The sequence below is a fragment of the Calonectris borealis genome, chromosome 7 (assembly GCF_964195595.1).
Source record: "Calonectris borealis chromosome 7, bCalBor7.hap1.2, whole genome shotgun sequence".
In the NCBI taxonomy this organism is placed as follows: domain Eukaryota; kingdom Metazoa; phylum Chordata; class Aves; order Procellariiformes; family Procellariidae; genus Calonectris; species Calonectris borealis.
The window spans coordinates 18,513,336-18,530,047 of NC_134318.1; positions in this window are offsets into that span (position 1 = coordinate 18,513,336).

Genomic DNA, 16,712 nt, shown 5'->3' on the forward strand with positions numbered 1-16,712 from the left:
AAATTCATAAATCAATTTAATCTTGCAGCCTTGAGCTCTAAGTATAGAGAACATCACTAAAATTTCTTTAAATACAAAGAATATAACAACAACATCATCATCAACAACAATAATAATAATGTAAAATGCATTATTGAGCGTTATAGTAGGTGACAGATAGTCCACCACCTGCACTGTAGGCTGCAGTTTACCTCCTGGAGTCACCTAGAGCCAACAGGTTCCCTTTTAGTCACGCAGTTAAGCCTTACCATGAGGACACTTTTGATCACTCTTCCTCTGTAATACATTTTAGGGATCACAGCACTGAGCTTTTTGTAGCAAAAGTTTTTGGTAGAGGGCACTGGAATCTGTACTCTGCTTTTATGTAAAGGTGAGTCATTCTGGCCTAAAAAGGGTAGTACATTTTTTTTACAGACAGACACACATATATGTCTATCTATCTATATGTACATAAACATAGATACAATAAATATAGGTATCTTTCAAATAAATGGCTGTTTAGCACACCTGTAACTTGACTAAAGAATTTTTCCCCTTTGGAAAGCAAGCTGGGGCAGGGGAAGGGCGCAGTGAGGGAGGCTCAGTTTAACAGCACAGCTGGCTCATCTAGATAACTGCGAGGACCTTAATGGTGAAGTGCGCTTTGGCATGCAGCGATCATGTAATGCAGAGCCAGACTACCAAGTCCTACACTTATACTAGAAGACTAACCGGAGAAGGCAGTGAGTAACTGGTGAGTGTGAGGGACTTGAATGTCTTGGGACTAGACTGACTGCCAATGCCGCAGTATTTGGCTGCAAGGAGGTCCTATTCCAAACAGGAACACGAAGCCACTCTAAAAACCTCTATGATGTGAACAGGTTGGTGAGGAAAAAAAAAAAAAAAAAAAAAAAAAAAAAAGGATGAGGAGGAAGATAGAAGTAATGTAACTTACCATTGAAATAGAAGATGTTTCAGCAGTTCCTGCCACCTTATTCTTTTCTAGAAGTATATAAGAGCTGTGATATAACTTGCAATAAAGCACCTGAATAGCCACAGAAAGCTTGACGTGTTATTGCCTCAAAAGCTGTGTGCCAGGCAGACAAAGGACGCGAGCAAATCCTGCTACTCATATTCAGTGGGGCCTCTGTTGTCCTACAGTGCAAGCGATAAGTGACTGCGGGCCAGAAGGACAAAAAACCTACAGTGTCCTCAGAACTGTCCTAAGCAAGCTGGGATGTGAGGCACGCCCTTACCCATATGCATCTTGCTCAGGGCATAGGGTGGGTGGAAGGAGGGAGGCTTTGAGCCCAAATCAACAGCATGGTTTCTCAGGGCCCTTTGCTTGGTCTGCTTACTACCTGACTCGCTGTTTGCTGGCTCTCTTGTGTATAACCACATCTGGCGAGTCTGGGGAAAGGCTGTATGGCTGGGACCTGCACCTTCTTAACCTGGATTTGCTACTAGAGAGAATTTATCATGTAATTACATCCTAAGGAGATAGATAAGTTACAAATGTGAGTGAGTGAAATCAAGTGAGAAAATCTTTACAGTGTATCGGATGAAAAGGAGTTGTGCATTCATGGTGAGTATCTGACAAAACTATGCAGGGTTTGATCCTGGCTCTTCCCTCCCTCCTCATCCTCTTCAATAATGGTGACTGACAGGGGATGGAAACCTGTTACTATCCCCATCAAGGGGGCCAAAACGAGAAAATATAGAACGTGATAGTCTCATGTCTATCCTCTGTCGCTTATCTGTCTCATAGCTTCCTGCTAAGGAGGAACTCAATTTCTGAAGCCAGTGCTTATTCTTAAAATGCAACTGGCAAATACGCTGGCATTTATTAAGTCAATTGCTTTCTTTGTTTTCTGTAATGGTTCTATGTGATCTTTACTCTTTTATACAGCGAGTTCACTGTGCCTGGCTGTTTCCTAAGCTAGCACAAAGACCTAGCCTTCCAAATAGGCACTATGTATCTAATAACCTCTAGCTGTGAAAGAAAATGGGGAAAGAAGAGCAGGGACAAATAACTAAACCATATCCAAACATAACAAAGTGGGAAATAACATAGGCAGATTTCATCAGCAAAGATTTTGTGCAGTCTTGGTTAGGTCAGAAAAAAACTTTAGTTATCTAGCCATGAGGACCTGAAGTATGTAGTGTTTCTGCAGCTAAGCTAGGTCCTAAGCATGACTTCTGGCTATATGTACTTGACTGACCTCTTTAGAAAACACTCCCCTTCCCCTCCCCCCAGGCCTGAAAACATGTATATATTATTATAACTTCTTTTCAGAACATCCATTATGCAAAAATTTTCCTCTACCTCTGGGAGCAGTTTGCCTGTTTTTACTTTCTCATTTATTTCCAGCAAGTAGACACTAGTGTCCAGTAACCAGACACTTTCAGTCTCTGTCAAAAACATCTTACAGTCAGTGGAAGAGTGAGTTCAAAGTGTCCCAGTGGATGTGTTGGAGAGAGATGAACACTCCAAAGCACTTCTTTTTATGACTTTATTCAGTTTCCACTTTCTTTGCCTGCTTGGAAGAAGAAACTCTTTATTTCCAACATCTTTGTCTTCTTAGACTCTCCACAGAGTTTTGCAAATCAAACCACAGTAAAGTCTTGTAAAATAATATATTGTAATTGAAAATTCTGATTGTTGAGAAACTGTAAACATACCTATTTTTTTCAGTGCACTCATTCAAGTGTTATCCAGCAAACTCTTCTAGTTAGATATCAGATACAATACGATATATATTTTGAAATGTGTTTATCACAAGGGACAGTGCAAAACAAATCAGTAAATGTTGGTTTTATCATGGACCAAAGACTTTACATGTAGGGTGCATAATCCATGTCTTCAGGCTGAATTAGGTAGCCCTCTACCCCAGGCCTCCAGCTCGAATGCAAAGCTTTTTTAAAAGCCAATACCATAGTGGTTTAATGTTTGGGATTGATGGAAACAGGACTGGTTCCTTTACTTCAAAGATAACTTTGGTGATACCAGTTAAAGCCAAGAAAGGCCATGATTTGCACATGTATAATATTTTTGCACTGAGGAAGCGCTCACTTCAATGACAACTTTTCCTTATGATACTTTCTGAAGTGTGCTATAAAAGTCATTTCCTATCCCCCCACTGCACATGATCAGCCATCCCTACTCTGTCTTTTCATAACGTGCAAACTTCATTGCTTCTTCTGCAATATTCTAGTCAGATAATGCAAACTCCCATGCTGTCATCATCCTCTATACAGACATTGCTGCAATGGAGAAATAATAAAAATGTGCAAGATATAGTGGAATTTAGGAAAACACAGAAAGTCATCAGGTTAGGCTACCATATAGTCTCCCACGCTGATGAATTACTTCTTGAGAAACACCATTTTACAGAATCAAATCTAAACAATTTATTAAAATTATCAAATTATTTAAAAACTCATCGCCTGACTGGGAAACCTGGAAGGAGAAGAAGAAGAGATGTTTAGGTGTGTAGAAAATTACATCTGACAGTGGAGCTGGAGAGGGGATTTGGAGCTGGGTAGAGGTTTGGGTAGCTGGGTAACTCAGTTGTTTGCATGGATGGCAAGTGTGACAAAGAAACCCTTTTAAATTCACCGATTGCTTCAGCATTCATCTTTCCCTGCAGCGTTGCATGAGTTTCTGCAAGGATACATTACTTCCTCACTTTAGGTTCTCCAGATGTTTTCTCGTACTTGGACTCTGTCCAAAGAATTTGCAGGGAAGATCATAGCATCATGCAATGAAACTCCTTACAGCCATTTGATTCAATTTGTCGTAGCTGGACTTTCAAGAAATAGTTCTGTTAATGTGTGCTTGAATGCCTGCAGGGTGCTTTGTAGGGAAATCAGCAGGCTGGGCTTTGTAATGCTTCTTTGACATCTCGAATCTCACTGAAAAGCATTGCTTTGCCCAGGATGAAACCAACTGCTTGCCAGGTGCAGGAGAAGCTCTAAGTAAGTAAGTAAAGGATTATTGTCCTTTCTAGTTTACATTCTTTGTTCAAGTCAATTACCAGCCTCACGCCCTTTGCTTGCAACTAACAAATCAAAACTGTCTCTATAAACACTGTGAAGACCTGTACTTGTTATAAACTATGCGTTTCATCCACCTTTGTTAGAAATATCCAAAATACACCTGGAGATCCCTTTCCGAATGAAAAGGGCCGGAGTATGACATGCCTAACCACAACGTGCTTTTCTAATGCAAATAGTACCAACTACTAGCAGTAGAACATGCTTAGTTTTATCCCCTATAACATGTAGCTTAGTTGTATGTGGTAGTTTTAATACTTGTATTAATACTTCCTACCAGTAGGATATACCTAAAGAATACTAATCAGAGAAGCCCTCTACAAAACAGGACCTTTTCCACCTCAGCTGGCACAGGATATGAATCCTGGAAGAAATGGATGTAAACTTTATTCCTATTGCCCCTTTCAAACATTATAGTGTGCTACACCGTGACCACTGGAAAGTTTATATGTGGCCTGGGCTTTGATGCAACCTCCCTGGCCCCCTCCAAAACAAACAACAAAAGTGCTTGCAGTCATGATAATAGCTGTATCTGCAGTATGATTTGCATAGTTATTAGCTGAACCATTTTTTCTATAGAGTCCCTTGTAATCAATTCAGTGCTGTTGGAGGCTGCAGGATCAGCTCATCATCCTCCAGCAGTTCTCTCATTAATACACCTCTGACCTACAGGCCTGTTCCTAGTGGGACTGAGACTCTCCAGCCAGTTAAATCACCTGTCCCTTGGCTATAAATGCCATAGGGAAGACATAATTATAAGGATTAGACTGAGACCATTAATTTAGAGCAAAAATAATATTGTCTGTCAGACTTTGAAGATTTAAATCCTCCAGACTGAGTAGCACAATCCTGGTAAATTTTATGTTGTTGGACAGTGACCTATTGCTGTGTCCAAGTCTCACAGAGCATGCTCCAAAGCTGTGGTTGCTTTCCATGGACTCTACCATTGTCTTATTTCATAATAACTTTAGCATGTGGACCATGGTTATCCCAGCAAACAGCAGTTATTTAACATAAACTGCCTTCTGAAGAAGACTATCAGTTCTGATTGTCTATGAAGGGAGCCCAATGTAACTGGATATCTGAGACACTTGAGTTTAGGTGGAATGAATCTATGCCACATACTCTGTGACCCCTTTATGGAAGACCAGTTCTGATGCACTGTGATGAAAGTCCTTTTTGTAAGGTGGATGGCTTGAGGCCACCTTCTTTTACAGCTCACTTATTCAGGAAAATGTAATTGAAGCACAGAACATGAGCTTGTGTTATAACAAAGTTGTTTTTCAGCTTAGAAATAGGAAGAACCTCTAAAACCTATGATACCTCTGTACTTTCCACTCCTCTGTTCCTCAAAACTTGTGCTTTTGAGAAATTTGCCCAGAATCCTTTAATGTGACAAGGAACTCCTTTCTAATGTACATACAATTCATCCTCTATACATCCACTTTTGCTATACAGCCACTGGCTTTTTCTTTATTTTAAATTATATTATTTATTTATTATTTTTATTTATTATATTATTTATTAGTATTTATTATATATTTTTTATTTAAAAGATTCCTGTCTGCATGCTCCTCTTCCCTTTTCTTCATCACGTCTCCATATCATCATCCAAGGAATCAATATAAATAAATTCCCATGGGAATTTAGCCGATGGGGCATAGCTGAAGGAACAAATCTGTATTCCATGTTTAACTTAAAACTAACCTGAAATTTCATTACCTGGAATCTGCTGCTATTTATTTGGAGAAGTTAGATTTCACATGCTCTGCAGATTAAAAAAAAAGTTGTAAAAACCCCACTTTATGAGACCAACAAAGAGATAAACATTGTTCAGGACAGTTAAGGAAGGGGTGAGAGAAGGGGGAGGCATATGAAGAACATCATTAGGAAGGGGTGTGTTGGGGAAAGCGGTATGGAGAAGAGAGCACAAATGGCCAAACATTAAAACAGAAAAGCAAAAGTGCTATCTCGGAAAAGGAAACCAACTGAAAACACAAGGGCAGGGTGGAACAATACAAAAGATTTCAAGATTGGTGCAGAAAGATCAGGCCAAAACTAATGAGCTTTTTGTCAGGCTTTAAAATCAACAGATCTACCATGTGCTTCAGCGAACTGTGGTTTCTTTCCATAGCAAGGCAGAAGACTTTTTATCAGATGTGTCACTTGGTGAAATAATTGCCAGCAATAATGGTGCAATAGCAGCATACTCAGAGCACAATTTATCCATGTCTATTCTATCTTTCAACTTCAAAGCTTCTACTGCCTCACAGATCACATCAAAATGACACCTCTGTCGTTAATGACAGTGGTCTAATGCAATACAGAGAAGTCAAATCACTTCCCCAGATAGGCAGAATGCTCTCATACAGAAACTAGGCATGTGCATGGGTCCTGACATTCATATTCAGATTTGTATTTGTGGGGAAGAAGGTGGGTTTGACATACAGATTTATTCATATTTGAAACAGCTTGATTTTATAAAGCACAAAATCCACTAGAATTAGAAAGGAGGGGGGACAAGAGTAGCATGCAGGGATTTAACTAATGCAAAATGAACTCTTGGATGTAGGAAATTTCCATTTCCACAGCCTCCAGCATGGGTTAGCCAGTGTCAGAGGTCAGAGATGTGAGTTGTCTTTAAAGAAAACAAACAAACAAACAAATAAACAAGTCAAATAAAGATAAACGTACCTTAAAATGCACACACTGTCCTTGCAGGCAAAATCACATGTTTTCTGGATCTAGTAACAAACCAATCTTCTGTGAAGCCCTCATGGTGGTCATTAGTCACGTACAGAAGAAAGCCGGCAAACTGCAGTTCTTAAAAAGAAAGAATTGTCTGTTTATATTCCAGTGCTGTTTGGAAATTACCATAGAACAATAAATCTCTAAGTATGAAAAATATTTATTTTGTTCTCATAGTATACATAAACACATATGCAACCAGCATAGTGGCAGGGACACCATTTGTTTAGGTTTCATTAAGATGTGTAGTTAAAAGCCTTACTAAAAGGGTCCATTTCTCACCACAGTGATTAAATTTATTGCCTGAGGGTTAAGTAATGCTTCAGAGGAAAAACGAGGTTTAGGAATATTGTCATATTTTACCAACTTTTCCAATGGAAACATTTCCTGAAATGGCTGCTTGGGCGGATGGTTGAGACTTCACCATAGTGCACGTTTTCACGTTTTTTTTTTTAATATAAGAAATAGACAATCAAACAAAATAACCAGCTCTCTTTCACACACACCCCCACAAAAAAAAAAAAAAAAGAAAAAAAAAACTTCTTTGGGGAGAAAGAAAGGCCAATTATTTTTAACAGATTTTTTTAATAAATAAAGAAAAGAAAAGAAATTGAAAAGAAAAAAAGTTTTCAAACCCCATTCTTCAGTTTAAGTGTTTGGATAGTGAAAAGGAAACGTTCTTCTACAGCCATTTAATGTACTGCCATTTGAATGGTGTATATAATGTGAATTACCAACTGTATGTTAGTGTGCTTTGTTTTCTTGTGCTGGTGGCCTTGTCGTTTATTGATTGTAAGCGTATCTGAGCAGCCTAACTTGAAAATCAGTACTGTGAATCAAATGTTGCTCCTAGACCATGATTATGGGCCAGGGGACCGTAATGCTTCCATGAAACTGGGTCATTGGGTGGGGAATTTTACAGAGGTACGAAGGGGCTGTGTACATTTAAATACAGTGCACTGCAAACTGCAGTGACCATCTAGTGTTTTGTTGCTTTGTTGATTTTTTTTTTTGATTATTTATCTTAAAGTTGTCATAGGTAGGAGACAGCAGAAAGATTGACACCCCTCCAGTTCCCATTACCCTCTTCAGCAATGGAAACAAATTTCAAACAGCATTCAGTACTTGTTTCCTGATTGCTGGGTAAACCAGAACAAGGTGGACCATAGATATGCCCACTGGGACATATATATATGTGTGTGTATGTGTATATATATATAAAAAATGAAATTAGTTTGTCATTTCACACAGGCTATCGAACAGCAAGGAGATTCAGTCACTTGATAAGGAAGAGATAAAACAGAAACTAGCAACACAGAGTGAAAAATTAGTTGTAGGTCCCTGGAGCAGGGACTGGGATCCTGTTAGAGTCTGGGAGTCGCTTTCGGTAGAAGTCACCTAAGTTAGGGACCATTGTATGTAAGCAGCCGAAAATATGAAGCTTAGAGTGTGGGTTTAGTAAAAGGTGATTGCAGAGGAGGGAGGGAGGAAGGGAACAATGCAGCTCACTTGCTAGGCCTTGCTTTGGGATAAGGAGGAGGGAATTGTGGTGTTTGGGGTTTTTTTTAAGAAGTAAGGATTAAATACATATGAAGTCTGTGGCTGGGAAGCTGGGGAGATAAAGAGTGACTGCTTAGGATGAGGTCATCTTTAAAACATAGTTATATGAAAAGAAAACTGGAGATAAACTGTAGATGGATGATGCAAATGGAGCAGTCAGTCTGGCAGTATTCATTCGTATTATATTGTGTCTTGCCAGATGACAAGACCTTCACATTATATGAAGACCTGTTTCATTCTCAGTCTTTGTAAAAAATTTATTTCTTCAAATAAATAGATGCTTCCATGTATCTTCTTCAGACTAGTGACACAATTTAGTTCTTTGTTAACTTAATACTTTCTTCACTTTCTAAACCTGTTTTCAGCTGCAGTAATGAGGAAGTACTAGGACATAATAAGGTGGTTTTTTTGTTGTTTAATACTCTTACTTTCAAGCCAGATTATTTATGCAATAATTTTTATGAAGTCTTAATTTTGCATTCTGCTTGTGCTTAATTTACACCTTTTGTGTTAATTTATGTCCATGACCACAGATCCTTCCTTCCCAGAAGTCCAATTTCACTCATGCTATTGTATAAAAGTTGGAATCAGCTCTTTTCTCTTTCTAGCATAGACTCCCCTCTGCCAGAAATAACTCCCAGTTGTGTTCTGAAAGGTGGGTAGAACAGGTTTCTCCAAAGTTGTCATGACCATTACTTTGCTATCAGTCAGCAAGAATTTTTGGGGGTAATTTTTTTTTCTTAAACTGACCTACAATTGTAATGTGAAGAGACTGTCTTGGTTTTCCTTTTGTTTTGTAACTTTATTTTATTTATTTCATTTTTTGCCTGAGTTGGTTTGCCTTCTAACCTAATTTTTTCACACCTGTTTCATCAGGAATAAAGCAGGCAGTTGGAGTTGCAGCAGTTTTCTGGGCGTTTCCAGAAACCACAGCGTGGTAAGGGTTTTTTCTGACCCAGAATGCAGTATTATCATATAAGTCCTTCTTTCTTCCCAGTATGTGTCATCATATTGCTGAGAACTAATTAAAAGTTTTCCATACAGACCTGCTTGTCACGAATGGGTGGTTTTAAGGCTGCATAAAGAATCACTGGCAAGGTATTTGCAAAGGGTGATTTTAACAGAAATTTATAGAAACGTGACTTAACAGAATTTGATGGCAAGGTTCACCCTATTACTTATTACATGGATTAAGTTACACAGGGGGAAAATCGTATTAGAATTGTGTTGGAATGATTTGTACAGAGATTAGGAGTAAAAGGGTTCAAAGATAAAAGGATAAAAGGTAAAAGGTAAAAGATGAAAGGGAGACCCTCCCGTTGAGTCACAACGTTCAGAAGAGATCAAACTGGAGCCAATCTTAGTCTCAGACTTGGACAACGGTTTATGTCTAATACAGAAAGGGATAGGGAGGACCTCCCGTTGGGCCACGAGGTTCAGAGTAGATCCCTTTGTTTTCTAAACTCCTTCTCAAAAGGGAACCTAGGTGCGGCTGGATCTACCCTTAGTCTCAGACCTGGGCAACAGTTTATGACTAAAGGTTTAAGGGTTTTTTAGCAGCAACTTAGAGTCTTACAATGCTTAAACATGGATCAATTTGACAGCTTGCACAAAGAATTAGTCAAGTTGCTACAAATACTACAAAGATTAAAACAACTTAACTACAGGTTGTCCTTGTTAATAACTATATAGATAAGCGCGCAAAAAGATCTAGATCAATTTATACATATATATATAACTACAGATTATAACTGTAAGCGTGCAAAAAGATCTAGATCAATCAATAACTACAGATAACTGTAAGCGCGCAAAAGATCTAGATCAATCAATACATATATATGTAACTACAGATTATAACTGTAAGCGTGCAAAAGATCTAGATTTATCAATACACACACACATATATATATGCATATGAATATGGTACCAAAGCTTAATGAAAGGCCTAGAGTTAGTTAATTTATAAAGGTATGCCTGTTAAAATTCCCCTCGAGTCCCGTGAAATACTCACGTCAAATGTTTTGGCATTTCCCAACGGGCGAAGAGTTGAGCCCCAAGGAGTGTCCCAGCCCAAAATCTCGGGGATCCTCCGAGTATCGCAAATTCGAGTTTGCGGACCCTGAGAGGCGTCCCACTCAGAGGGAGGTTCTGGATGCAGCCCGCTGCAGTCCAGGAGAGCTCAACGGGTCTCACTTGGTACCGCTGTTTATAAGTTTGCAAGATGATTGGCTTTAGTCATCAGTAAATTTCCATTTTGGCTACTATCCGAGGTGGTCCAGGGTAGTAATTATGGTATTGTTTTACGGTAACAATGGTATTGTTCCACTTGAGCTATGATCCAGGTGGGGAGAGCTTCAGAGCTGTCAGAGATGACGAATTATCTCTTGTTTCTGTTCCCTACCTTGATCATGTAGCTAGTGTCCCTGGTACAATCAGTGTTGTTCCCCACCTTAGCCATGCAAGAGTGCTTGGTACGGCCAAGGGACGCTTAACCACCCAACTCATACACAATGGCTAAAGCTTAACAGAAGGTTCTGAGATCGTAGCGTAACCCAGAGAAAAAGAGGGGGGGAGGAATGCACCACCACACTGCTGGGAAACACCCCTGAACAATGCTGTCTCCAAGGAAGCACAAAATTCCTTGGAATTCTCCATAAAGACCTGCTCTCTGGTGCCTCTTGTCCTAGCTAATTGTCACCAGGCAGATTGAGCCTGAAACAAGAGGCCACACATAAACGCATTAAGTAAAGATCTTAAATTGTTTTATCTTCGGTTTAATTTATTTAGAGAGCCCTGATAACATAAACCCTCTGTTTTCTCACAGGTCAGGAATGGCATATGAGGAATTGTTGGAAATTTCTCCCACCTGCCCTGCTAACATGGTTCATCTCTTACCCATAGTGGATGCTGTCTAAGGCCAAAGCAATAATTTGCCAGTTTGGTGTTCATACACAGAGTTTCTAATTTAACCTTCATACGTTCCCCACACTGACATGGTATTCCTATAACATTCATTCAGTTCCAACTGGATTGTGTTGGCCAGCACATTTCAGTATCAGCTATGACACCATTTGTGAAACAGTGGTGGTTTTCCATCCATCGTTAGCATCCTGTGTAAATGCTGAGTAGTTAACAGGAAAAATCTCTGTCTTCCCACACCCATGCCTTGTACCTATCATAAAACGATTTTCCTGTTTGTTTATCTATATAAATAATAAATATATATTTGCATTTTTTAATACAGAAAAGCTTTTACTTATATAGACAATGCCAAAAATCCAATTGCAGGTTTTCTATAAATTTTCAGCATGAAGTTCTCTGGATAATGATTATCTTAAAATGTCCTACAGTTTTAATGCACAAAAATTGCTTTACAAAGAAGAGAAATAATCAACAGGACTGCCATTTTTTCCTCATTAAAATTTATAACATTCTGGCTAAACCTGTATAACAAATGCAAAATCTCTTGTCTTGAGAGACATTGTAACAACGTATAAAAGCATTTTGAGTTTTGTACACAAAAATTTGCATTTGGTACTCTCAAGTACTCCGCTCAAGTACTGTCAAATACAGAAACTGAGGAATAAGGCCCTGATCTGAAACTTTGGGAAGGTCAGAGAATATTGAAACAAAGAAGTCTCCAAAAAACTCTCTAAGACTCAATTTGGAGTTTTAGAAAGCAGGTATTCTTTATTGCAGCGCTGGACGCACAGGGGATCGCTCCAACTAGTGTGCGTGCCAAATCGTGTAACCATAGGGGTTAAATACAATTAGAATATACATATTCATTACATTTCTGAGAAATAATCTAAATATTCATGTTATTTCCCAGAATTCATTAACATATGCAAATGTCCCCGACGCATGCGCTCTTGTGCTCTTTGGTGGTCTTTTGGGGTCCTCTGGTGGTCGTCGATAGTCTTCATCACGGTGCCCTCTGGTTGAACTCAGTCTTCACGCATGCTCCGTTAGTCCCTTGGCTTAGTTTACATGTTTTTCACTTGTAACAAGCTAGCTTATTCCAGTATACCCTTCCCTATCAACCCTACAATGTTAGCTTCTCCATCTAATTAACCTAAAGTACAAAGTTTCAAGGTTCTTTTATCTATTGAATGTCCGGCCTATCTATTCATGAAGCATTCCTAACCCATCTACATCATCTGAACCAAGGAATCTCATGTCTTTTCACTGTTCCTTTCCTCCCTTATAAGGTTGTTCCGTTTCCGCGATTACTGCTTACTGGAGCCTAACAATGCTTTCAAGATACACAATTTATCTACATACCTACAAACACAACACCTGTTAGTTACTTATCTTTAAACAACAAATCTTAACAAACTATATCTATCACCTTAATTTGAGACTTATGATATTGCTCCCTATCAACATCTGTCTGCCCCTTAGGGCAGAATTCAGACCAGTGCTGGACTCCTTACACAGAGTCTCTAGGTTTTTTGCATCACCATTTGACTGGACTTCAGCAGCTTCTGTGCTATTTTATTCAATTTTTTATATGTATGCATGCGAAGACCCACTCCTGTAGAATAAAATGGAGATTTAATGACCCATTATCCTTTCGACCGTGAGTTAGGTTTCCCTGTAGGTCAGGAAATTCTGCACAAACTGCACATGAGAGGTGGCTTACCTGAAACTGTCTCTCTGTATATTCACCCTTATTTATGCTCACTGCCTTTCTACTGTTTCTTCAAGCATTAAATGTTGAGTTTTGTTCAAAGGAGTGACCATCAGTAGCTGCTGAAACAAGTATATTTTTATCTATTTCAGGTCCTGGACTATGTTTATATTAAAAGATCACTGTGCAAAAAACCCACTAGATGTAAGCTCTCCACAGTAGTAAGCATAGAAAAGTTTTTCTCCTTATGATGACTTTGTAAGAAATACTTCTAAAACCTCTGCCCCGTAATCATCCAAGGACCCTAACTAAAAAGCACTTTTAGAAAGAGCAAAGTTATAATAGTCCCAAGATTAATCTGCCCTACAGTTCCATTTTCTGCCATACAAACATTTGGGAGCTTATCATTGAAGCCACATTAGTCTTGATTTAAGGTCTTTTGACACATTATTACAGCACACTGCCATCACTTCACACCTGCCATTCTGTCAGTCAGAAGAGAGGGAGGGGAAACAATTTTGATGTCAATCAACAAATCCTTTGGGAGGTGTAACCTGTTAAGACATATTACCCTTTGCCCATTGCGATTTACAGGCTTTGAATTTAAAGGACATATGTCAGAAATAATTAAAGACTAATCTTTATTGTACTTGCTTATGAATGAAGGCATTTAGCACCACTAGTACATTTATATTGTCCAGAAAAAGAAAGAGAAAGAAGAGCTGAGTGTGGTACTACTACTCTTTCCATTTCTATTAATCAATTGTTCTGGCTGGATGTGAAAATGCTCTGCCCTCAAAGAGCAAATATTTAGAATAGTAGCCATAACTATTACACTTGTATTAATGTCCTAGCAAAGCACAGATGATTCCAGCACGATGCAAGGTCCATAACATTGTTTATGAATCAAGACATTATTTTAAAAATAATGACATGAAATTATTGAAAAAAATAATATAGCAAAATAGAAAAAAAAGAATTAATTCTGCCCCGTACACTTTAGTGGCTACAAAAACCAGTCTCAATCTGGAGAATTACAACTTACATGGACATGGCTTGGATCGCCTTGCAACAATTCTGTTGTAATTTACTCAGAGGTATCAAAGGAATGATGTCAACCTCAAAATCTGAATTTAGGACCTAAGTCCTGAGCTGAAGGAGACTTTGCTTTTCCCAAACTAGGTTTTCAGAATGACACAGAAAAAAAGAAGCATTTACACAACCTACTTCTTACTGTTCACAATTAATCTCTGGAAGGAACATCTTGTCCTTAGACTGACCTTAGAGCTACAAGCTAAGGGAAATAGCTACAAAATGAGAATAGCTATGGAGTAAATAAAAAAACAGGCAGGGACTATATAGCCCAGAGAGAACTAGAATAAAAAAAATAATTATATTGTAAATTTTTTTACACAATTGCACCATATTGCTATACATACAGCTTGTTTGGGCTAGAAATGGGATGGAACTGTGGAAGCTCTGACTTGCAGTTGCCTCCACATATTACCAAATCACTATCGGGGAGAAGAGTTTTGGTAGCTAATCTGAAAAAACTTTAGGCACATTGTTCAATAGGTAAACCCTAACTCATCATCACTGAACTAGAACAAGATATATTCCTCTCCTCCACGGAAACATGCTCTGTTCTACATCTTCTTCCTGCCTTACCTCCCTCATTATACACACACACACATGCACTGGAAGAAACAAAGTGGAGTTAGGGAGAAGAAAGCAATTGCTCTCAACTGTGCCACAGACCTTTAGGGACTAATACATCACCCTCCTAGAGAAGCAAATACAACGTGGCATGCTCTACTGGTAGATAGTGTGGGTATCAAGATCACACAGGTGATGAGGATTCACATAGTACCCTCAATTGGTATTCACAAATCATTTTCGTCAGGAAGGTAGAGATTCAAATGTGGACAAAAGCATTATGCACACATTTGTTTATTAAATTTATCTGAGGGAATGGAAGGGCTAAATTATTTTTAGTTGGTGATAGTGACAAAGGTGTGCACTGGTAGCTATTAATTTTCCATTTCCCAAAATATGGGAATCATCTTACATATGAAAGACTATGTCTTCTCAGCTCTCATAGTTTAAAGAGGTACTCTGAGGAAGGTGGGAAGTTGAAAGACAGGAAAGGAGGAATGAGAGGTGGATTTTGATTTACCATTTTAGACAGAGGAAGGAGGAAAACAAGTGCTTCTTCAGCATCTGTCTCCCCTCCCTTTTAAATATGCCATCTGTCTGACTAGATACTCTTTGCCTCTTTTCGCATTTTCATGGCACCTGAGCACCTCAAGCTATTACATTTTCCCCCATCTGCACTGTTTCCCATTCTCTCTGGAGGTGGCTCAGACATGACCATGTCACTAGTCCTTTTGCCTCAGATTCAGCTTGCTGTGACATTCATTAACTTAACATATATCAGCAACTGTCCCTTGACTGTGAGCTATAGTGGAAGTGAAAAAACAGGACACCAGTTTTTACACAAGAAGCCAAACTTTCTAGGACAGACCAGAATTGCTGATTTCAGGAAACACAGCACTCACAAACACACATAAACCAGAAGCCGAATAACTATATCTAATACAAGAGCAAAATACTATAAGCAGTGTCTTGTCTCGTATTTTCTGGTAATAATAACGTAAAGAAGCTATGTGTTTCCTGCTGGCAGCTGATAGCTGATTTTGCTTTTACTTTCATAGGTGTAAAGCAACACTGGCAATGGAGTAAAGCTGGCAGAAAATGTGATTTGAATCAGTCTCCTAGTTTGAAGCTGGTCAGAATAGGACCGTGTTAGCCTGGAAGACTGTCGAATATGCTGTGACATTTAATCAACTGTTTGACTACAGGCTCACCTCTAGTGTCTGTGGTGAAGTGAACATGATTCGCCTCACCTTGCTTCACATCACACATCACTTTTCAGTGCACTGCCATAGAGAGCTGGGTTATAGCCTTTTTTTTTTTCCCTTAAGAGGAACACAGTAACAGAGGTCAGCTACAGTCATGAATTTTATGAAAGGTTTGCTGGGAAACCACATTAAATGGCAACATCAGTCCATACATCAGCTCTGCAGTGCTCTTACTCCAAGACTCTGCAGCTGAGTGATTTGCAATGTACTTTCGTTTCATGGCCATCATTTTCAAGCAATGTCATTTGCCTTGGTATCAGACACTTCAGCTGCACCAGAATCCACCCAGCCATTCATGATAAATTTCCTTCAAGAAAAAATCTTCACCAGAAACACACTCCCAGGATCACCAAACTCCAATCTTAGGAAGCCTTGGATATAAAACCAGGCACAGACACTTCAAAATACAATAGAGGCTGGAGAGGAAAAGCTGAGAACAAAATTGCTATCCCAGGATTCAGAAATGTAACAACTTTGGATTCAGAAATGGAACAGGACAATTTCCTCGTATTTACTGTTTGTACCAACCTATCCTTCGTTTAGAGCAGCCTAGTAAAATCATGCAAAACAAACATTCGTTCTTCTGAACACTGATCATCCCAAAGATGTCTATCACTGTCCCAACCCAGAGAAGCATATGTTTGAGGCAAACAAGCAAACACTGTCTATCTAGTATTATTATTTCCAGTGTATAAACCTCCAGATCAGAGGCCCACTACATTAGCATCCATGTGCACATAAAACAGAAGGCTAGATCTAGCAGAGCTGACCCTATGTTCAATTGTTGCTGTGATCCTAATCTTGCTATCTATGAT